The 9,581-nt window shown below is 40.4% G+C and overlaps 1 protein-coding gene across 2 annotated transcripts in view; it reads right to left on the bottom strand.

Annotated features, from left to right (window-relative positions):
* The window catches only part of GRIP2 (glutamate receptor interacting protein 2), a 653,251-nt gene that overhangs the window by 525,545 nt on the left and 118,125 nt on the right, over positions 1-9,581 (bottom strand). The gene's annotated exons all lie outside the window — the stretch shown is intronic.

Genomic DNA, 9,581 nt, shown 5'->3' with positions numbered 1-9,581 from the left:
GGGTGACAACCGGCGGGGTCCCCAGCAACATCAGTCACTGCGAGAAAGTTTGATGGCTTGAAGGTTAAGTAGCAGCGCCGTAGGCGTTTGTAATTTTTTTGGGTACTTTCCAAACATAAAGGTAATGAGAATTCGGGAAGTCTGAGTCTGGTAAGGCCTTCGGCTCTCATGATGTTTGCAGTGAAAGCGACCTGAATTACAGAGAAATCCAGATTTAGAGGATAGATTTTAGCAGGAGTTTCCATAAAGACGGCACTTTGTGGCCCAGGGAAGGCATGGACAATCACAGAGCGCTTGTCATCGCAAATTCGGGTTGTTTTTAGCAGAATATTTTTATCACGTTGGTAAGAGCATGAAGTTGACACCGCAGCGATAACAATGTGTGCAGCATGTCATAAAAGGGCCTCCAGCCACTCCATTTGTGCTTTTTAATTTTGTCATAAAGAAATAATGATCTACAAAATCATTTGGCTAATGCTAAACTCCAAGCAGTTATAAATTAATGCAACTCTGTATTCATTAACGTAGAATAGGAAAAACTTTTTTTTTTTTTCATTTTGGATAGAGTAAGGGAGCATTATAACTCCTGTCAGATTTTATTTTTGCCATCTGTGTCCCATTGGGGAGATTTCTCTTCACTTCCTGTCCCATAACTAAAACAGGAAGTGAGTGGCAATCCCTGAAAATTAAAGTGGTTGTAAACCCACCTTAATAACTTAAAGGCTTACCTATAGGTGCTGTAAATATCTTCGAAACTTGCACAGTTCAGGAGCTATTTATATTACATGCAGCCGACGACGTCATCGGCCCATGCTCTCTAAAGAAATGGCCGCTGTGCCGTTTCTTCAGAGCCCTGAGCCGTGACCAGCGGCTCCCACGTGTATGCACAGGAGTGACGTCACGTGGCTCCGGCCAGTAATACAGCTGGAGTCCACAGACCCGGAAGGAAGACGGGCGAAGATGGATGCGACCGCCAGCGGGGACACGTGGGCTTCGTTTGCAGGTGTAGCACCCTACAGGTAGGTGCTAGGTAAATGCATAGTGGGCCTTGTTTGCAGGTGTAGCACCCTACAGGTAGGTGCTAGGTAAATGCATATTGGGCCTTGTTTGCAGGTGTAGCACCCTACAGGTAGGTGCTAGGTAAATGCATAGTGGGCCTTGTTTTCAGGTGTAGCACCCTACAGGTAGGTGCTAGGTAAATGCATAGTGGGCCTTGTTTGCAGGTGTAGCACCCTACAGGTAGGTGCTAGGTAAATGCATAGTGGGCCTTGTTTGCCTAACAGCAAGGCCATGATTTTTTTTTTGGTCAGGGTGTCATGGTTCTCAGGTGTTTCTGTGAGAGGGGAGTCTCCCCACCGACTCTGTGAGAGGGGAGTCTCCCCACCGACTCGGTGAGAGGTTTCTCATAGGGCAGTGGAGGAAACCCAACCTAGTGTCAGAGGGGACCACGGAGAAGGTTCTGGGATCCAAGAGTCAGCTAGCAGTAAAGGGAGTGCCTGGTCGGAGGACCCTGAAGTAGTAGAGGGGGTACCTAGGTTGAGGTCCCTGAAGTATTAGAGGGGGTACCTAGGTTGAGGTCCCTGAAGTATTAGAGAGGGTACCTGCAGTTTTGAAGAGTCAGTGTACAGTGTGGACCGTACCAGTTGAGAGTTGCAGCAGCACAGGGATTTACAAGGAGCTACCTCAAGCCAGCGCAGGGCTGGAGGGAGCTAGTCAGTGACTTTTGAGCACAGCATTGTCAGGAGTCAAGTGTTCTACAGTCCTAGATCTTCTGAATTAAGGTCAAGGTTCCAGCACAGTTTTCAGTGTTACAGTATATCTAAGCGTCAGGAAGCGTTGGCTAGCAACGACTGGCGTTATGACAGCGCTGACAGGCATTTTCTTCTAGAAGAGTCCCGAAATTGTACCTAGTTGAGCCAGAGGAGTATCCCACTCATTCCCTTCTCCTATCCCCAAAACATAATAAAAAAAACAAACCAAAGATGGCGGAATTGTCATAGTCTCAGTTCTCACACCTGGAGTTACAGCTTAAATGTGCTGGGAATGTTACCGGTAACAATGGCAGACCCTAGGCTCAGGCAGGACATACGGAGAACCATCAACACCAAGGCTACCCCTAGAGTCATGAATGGATATCATGGCTTGGAATGGTCTTTAACCTGAACCATTCATTATCCTGCCTCTATACCCCTTTGGACTATATTGAAGTATATTCTGGCACCGTTTGGCATGCCCTCTGTCCCTTAATAAGGTGGACTCCAAACATGGGTTGGATGATTGCATCTTAGGGCAGCAAAATGGACTATAAAGTGAATGAGCCCTATTATTGTGTCCCCCTGGCCTCTTGAGTCTGGAAAAGGGGAGAAACCTCTATAGAGATATATACTCTAGCGATTGCCACTAAGAGACGGGGGCTTCATATCATCCATTTGAAGAAATATTATGGATACTGTTCTCCACCCACAGCCGTCACCACAATCATATACTCTGCTATAGGGACTTGGTTTTCCTGCCTACTATTAATATCTCCAACACGCAGTGAGAAATATCGGTATTGCTCGATCTCTCTGGCCCTGGCGAAGCCTGATGCGAAACGCGTTGGCTCATTGGGACCTTCAAACCGAATATCACCAAAGACTTCTTGCATCAACATCAGCTTGAAGCATGTATTGTTCCCTTATTAGGGATATATTTCTGTCCTGCTGTTTTTAATATATTGGTGAATATATGAGGGATTTGTTTTTCCTTATTGTGTATCCCTCATCTATACACAAAACTTTTTTATATACATTAATAAATTGATTAATTTTAAGTGTTCGTTTCCTGGTCTTCCTTCTCCCAACTGGCCACAAAAACCCCTACTTTCTCTGTATTTTGTTTTTGCATATATTTTGGGGCATTGGCCAACCTCCACGGTTGATTTGTTCAATAACAGTAAACAGGACAAACAGAGAGGATGAAACTCCCTAATCGGGGGGTGTTGGTAATTGGGTTGTTTTCTAGGTGACCAGTAGAGGGCCTCAGTCAGTGCTGGGAACACGGTGTGACAAGGAACGAAGCATACACAGCAATCTGTCACAAACGTGTCCCAGCGCTGACTGAGGCCCTCTACTGGTCATCTAGAAAACAATCCAATTACCAACAGTTTGGTGGCAGCGGTGGGATAAAAGCTTTTAGCAAATCACAGTAATCAAAAGACATCAGTAGAATAATTTTAACCAATAATATCATTACAGCAAAAAGTTGGCTATAAAATGTATTTCCAAATATCGCATGTTACAGAATATTAATCATGAACATGTTTTGAGCCAAAACTCAGCATTCTGAGGTGAGCTTGACCCTTAAAGTCAACATTGGCATATTGACTTAAGCCTTGCAAAATTATCATTACCTTTAGAAATGAGATAAATGCACTATTTTCTACAGAGTGAATTTGGACTGTTTTATGAAGATAAAAAGTTTGTGATTAACCCCTTCCTCACAGGGGGTGCAGACAGCAATAACATCCTGACAGTTTTTTTAATCCCTCTCCACTCTATCCAAAACTAAAAAAATAAAATATAAAAGGGGCTTTTAGTTACACTTTAATATATAATCAAAATAAAAAAATCACTGCGCTAGACCCAATTGATAAAAAAAAAAAAAAAAAACAAAGATATAAGCATAAGTGAATTAATAAAAAAATATATTGTACAAAAACGTGACATGTTCCTACACCCAACCATATATATAAAGCTAATAGTACAGCGCAACCAAAAACATCTAATAAATACATCAATTCCATCTAATCATCTTATACAAAAACATACCGTAGTATACCATATACGCAATTCATAGAAGTGATTATAAAAACAGAACAATCCCACAATACCTAATTCATAAAGCAAATAAAAATAATATATATGCATACATAACCACCACAAATGTGTAATTTCACTTTATAAATAATAAGTGTAGTATGCCAATCACTCAAATATTTTATTATCCAAGAAAAAATAAGCCTTTTCTGGCACTTTTTCTTTAAACCAGTATTTTTTGCTAGAAAATAAATTACTTATAACCCCCAAACATTATCATTTATCATTATCATTTTTTTTTTTTTTTTTAGCAGAGACCCTAGAGAAAAAAAAAATGGCGATTGTTGCAATCTCTTTTTTATGTCACGCGGTATTTGCACTGTGGTTTTGAAACACAATTTTTTTTGAAAATATACACTTTAATGAATTGAATTGAAAAAAAAAACAAAAAAAAAACAAAACACAATATATATACCCCAATTCTTTTGTAAAATACAAAAGACTATAACTAAAACTAAATCGAAATTTTCTGCCAAAATTAACACTAGTTCACAGCGGTTGAATTATGACATGGGAGGGCCTTTCTGCGTCAAAAACTGCTTATGCCTTAAGTTTCGAGGGACAAGACCTCTATTTCAGAGCCAAAAGTATGGATGACTGAACAACAACCCATATATCACACTGTGCTATTGGCCATGATTTCAGGTCCCTCCCCATGGTAGGGAATCCTGCTGGCTGGGACATAGTATTCTGACACTCGGACCTGCTGCTGTCAGAATACACTGATCAGGGGCTGCATGTCAAAGTTGATCAAATGATCTACTTCTGTCGAACGGGGATGACTACCCACTGAATAAAATTCAAGGCGGTCTCTGCCAAACCAGCCAAATTTCCGGAGGTCAGCAATGGCTTTAATGAATCAAGGAACATGAGCTTCTATTGACAACAGTAAAAAAAAGTTGTAATTTTTAGGCACTCCGGCGCCCTGCATCCAGCCCTGATAAATACAGGAATTTGCATTCCTAAAACATACACATGCAGATGACTCTGCAGTAAATATAATCCAACACCACCAGAGTGCCTTTCATTAAGATAAATAGCTTATAAGTATAGGTACTCTAACTCAATTATAGAAACATGAAATCATCAGGGTCCCAATGGTGATTTTAATTGAGCAATTAACAAGTCGTACGTTGAATTTTCATATAGTAAATGCAAAAGGAAATTGTCTTATTCCGCTTTCAATTTCAAAGACTTTAATACATTTTAAAAGACTGATGAAAACAAGGAAACACTAGAAATAATAACTGTATCATTTTTTTATGCATTTTAAAAAACAGATTAATTTAAATACACTATATTACCAAAAGTATTGGGACGCTTGCCTTTACATGCACATTTGGGTTCAGTATTGAGTTTGCTCACCCTTTGCAGCTCTAACAGCTTCAACTCTTCTGGGAAGGCTGTCCACAAGGTTTAGGAGTGTGTCTATGGGAATGTTTGACCATTCTTCCAGAAGCGCATTTGTGAGGTCAGGCACTGATGTTGGAAAGAACACTTGGCTCACAGTCTCCGCTCTAATTCATCTCAAAGGTGTTCTATCAGGTTGAGGTCAAGACTATGTGCGGGCTAGTCAAGTTCCTCCACCCCAAACTCGCTCATCCATGTCTTTATGGACCTTGCTTTGTGCACTGGTGGGCAGTCATGTTGGAACAGGAAAGGGCCATCCCCAAACTGTTCCCACAAATTTTGGAGCATGAGATTGTCCAAAATGTCTTGGTATGCTGACGCCTGAAGAGTTCCCTTCACTGGAACTAAGGGGCCAAGCCCAACCCCTGAAAAACAACCCCACGCCATAATCCCCCCTCCACCAAATGATTTGGACCAGTGCACAAAGCAAGGCCCATAAAGACGAGGATGAGCCAGATTGGGGTGGAGGAACTTGACTGGCCTGCATATATATATATGTATGTATGTATGTATGTGTATATATATATATATATATATATATATATATATATATATACACTGTATATGTATGTATATATATATATATATATATATATATATACTGTATATAAATATATATATATATATATATACATAAACATATAATATATAAATAAACATATAATATATTATACATATAATAACATATAGTATATATATAATAATAACTTATATTATATAATATATATATATTATTATTATTATTTTTATTAGTATTATTAATTATTATTTATTTTAAGGTGGAAGTTGTTTCAAAGGGTTAGTTTATGCTTAGTGTCCAGATCAGTGGGAATACCACCAAACATGCATATTAAGGAATTAAAGTGTATGTACAGATAAAAAAAAATATTTTTCTAGTTCTGGATAAAGTAGTAGTTCATTTTTTTTTTTTTAATTTCCCTTCGCTTCTTATCCCAGAGAGGCAACAGGAAGTTAGAGGAAATCTCCCAACATGAAGAGAATTCCCATTTTAGACAGTCGCCCCTGGAAGCAGGTGTCCCCATTGGACATTTCCCTCTTACCGCTTGTTCTGGGGGGGTGACTCTAAAATGTTTGATTTCTCCTCATTTTCTTGCTCGGTGACAATGGTCCCTAGTCCAATAATGGGTTGAATATCCACAATGGGGATACAGACACCAATAAAACTTGACAGTGTATAAGACTTACCCACTGTTTCCAAATTGGTGACAATGGTCACTAGTCCAATAATGGGTTGAATATCCACAATGGGGATACAGAAACCAATAAAACTTGGACAGTGTCTAACACTTCCCCACTCTTTCCAAATTGGTGACAATGGTCACTAGTCCAATAATGGGTTGAATATCCACAATGGGGATACAGAAACCAATAAAACTTGGACAGTGTCTAACACTTCCCCACTCTATCCAAATTTAAAAAAAAAAGAGATTAGGTTGAGGTCACACTTGTGCGACTGCGATGCATTACCATTTAATTTCCCTTCACTTCCTATCCCAGAGACGCAACAAGAAGTTAGAGGAAATCTCGCAACATGAAGAGAATTCCCATTTTAGACAGTCCCCATTGGACATTTCCCTCTTACCGCTTGTTCTGGGGGGGGGGGGGGGGGTGACTCTAAAATGTTTGATTTCTCCTCATTTTCTTGCTTGGTGACAATGGTCACTAGTCCAATAATGGGTAGAATATCCGCAATGGGGATACAGAAACCAATAAAACTTGGACAGTGTAACACTTCCCCACTCTTTCCAAATTGGAGACAATGGTCACTAGTCCAACAATGGGTAGAATATCCGCAATGGGGATACAGAAACCAATAAAACTTGGACAGTGTCTAATACTTCCCCACTCTTTCCAAATTGGAGACAATGGTCACTAGTCCAACAATGGGTTAAATATCCGCAATGCGGATACAGAAACCAATAAAACTTGGACAGTGTCTAACAATTCCCCACTCTTTCCAAATTGGTGACAATGGTCACTAGTCCAATAATGGGTTGAATGTCCGCAATGGGGATACAGAAACCAATAAAACTTGGACAGTGTAACACTTCCCCACTCTTTCCAAATTGGAGACAATGGTCACTAGTCCAACAATGGGTAGAATATCCGCAATGGGGATACAGAAACCAATAAAACTTGGACAGTGTCTAACACTTCCCCACTCTTTCCAAATTGGAGACAATGGTCACTAGTCCAACAATGGGTTAAATATCCGCAATGGGGATACAGAAACCAATAAAACTTGGACAGTGTCTAACACTTCCCCACTCTATCCAAATTTAAAAAAAAAGAGATTAGGTTGAGGTCACACTGCGAAATCATTTTAAATATGCTGCCAATGCACCCCAATACAGCTAAAACCACACTTGACCCTTATTTGCCATACAACGCATATCCACACATTACCGGGATTTTTGATGTGGTGCAATGCAGGTTGGTAGGCTTAGTGCTATTCTATGCTATGGGGTACCATTCTAGGAACACACTAATACATGCATGGTGCGCCACCACTCTTTGCCATAATGCACATGTTACCACAATATAAATTTCTATCCCGGCCTAAGAGTCTTGTTTGGCAAATGAATAGTGATGTTGCTTTTCTTTTAAAAAGCGATTTTTTTCTTGGTGGCAGGGGTAGGGCTCTGGCCATGAAAGGGTTATTAGGGCAATCAACAAATTCACAGTAGAAGACACTTAGATGTGCCGGTTGGCGGCCGTACGGCAGGCAGCCCTCTTTTCTCATTGCACAGAAGTGCGCTGACCCACATACCCAAACGCTGTAAGGACAATTATTCATTCAGAGCTGCAAAATGGTCCACAGCACTCCGTTGAATATTCATGAGCCTAATTTGCATATGATTAGCACTGGCTCGGGATGCCTTTTCCTTAGAATCATTACGATAATTATTACTATTTATCCAGTGCTGGCTACATATGCCGTACGTCACAGAGCGACGCACAGACAGACCACATATTTACCTAGTTATTTATAGAAAAGGTTCTGGCAGAAGATGGATAACTAAAAACTTGCAAATTTATGGTGCTTTAATGGGGACATTCAATAGGAGGACCAAAGACCTTAAATGTGTTTTTTTTTTTTTTTCTTAAGATGAATTTCAGGCCTGTGCCGGAATTTCCATTCAGTTCATATCATTAAAAAATTAGCTCCATTTATTTTTAAAGAGAATAACCAATGATTCTTTATTTTTATTTTTTTTTTATGTTCAGAAAAAAAAAGTTATAAAAAAAAAAAATGAATAAGGTAAATATGAAATACTACAAAAGCACCAGCTGTTATGAGTTTTCTTAATAGCTGCTGTGCTGGAATATACTTGAACAGAAGGGAAATCAGATTACATATGTTGCTGAATGACTCAGAAGATAGACACATCCTCTCCTTTCTCTAGCACAGTGTTTCTTAACCTTTTTTCAGTCGGGGCACCCTTTAAAAATTATATACAATCTCAGGGCACCCTTTAAAAATTATGAACAGTCTCAAGGCACCCCATTCTAAAATGTAAAATCTAGGGATGCACCGAAATTTCGGCCACCGAAATTATCGGCCGATATTGAGCCTATCCCATTTCGGCCGATAATGGGTTAACAATGCCGAAATTAATGGCCGCTGTGAGGAAGGAGGAGGGCACAGCGCAGGTTTTAAAAGTCCCGCCTCTGGCCGGCAGCCCGCCTCTCAATGACGTCCCCACTACTACGATGTGTGTATGAATGAAGTGTCATACCGGGCGGGAGGGCACGCGAGCGGCTGCTAATAGATATAACTATGTGAGCCTTCACTTCCCTGTCAGGCATGTATCTCCGCTGACAGGGAAGTGAAGGCTCACATAGTTACAGCCATTAGGCGGCCGCTCCTTGGTTGGTTTTCGGCTAAGGGCATCCTGCATTTTCGGTTTCGGTTTCGGCCCAGAATTTTCATTTCCGTGCATCCCTAGTAAAATCTATTCTAATAGCTTTACACAATGCATAATCCACAAGTCCAAGTAGGACACCCAAAATTAGAGATCATTTATTCTTCCAAAGCAAATACACTTTTGCAAACTGGTACTGATTAGTATTCCAATGTTTCTCTTCTCCCCCAGTTTTTCTCCATCACTTAGCTAAAGTGACCCCCAACACTGATGGAGAGGGGCAAGGTGGGTGGGGGGCTCAAGCAAGGGTACTATGCAATTGACTGACATTCTCCTTATCAACCGATGACACCATTGGTCATTAGGATGCCGGCAGCTAGAAGGATTGTATTGGTGAACAATGAAAACCTGTGGCTTTGTGTACCTA

Source organism: Pelophylax lessonae (genome assembly GCF_965119305.1).
Source record: "Pelophylax lessonae genome assembly, chromosome: 8".
In the NCBI taxonomy this organism is placed as follows: domain Eukaryota; kingdom Metazoa; phylum Chordata; class Amphibia; order Anura; family Ranidae; genus Pelophylax; species Pelophylax lessonae.
The sequence above is the reverse complement of the archived record's forward strand: the minus strand, read 5'-3'. Positions and strand labels throughout refer to the sequence as shown.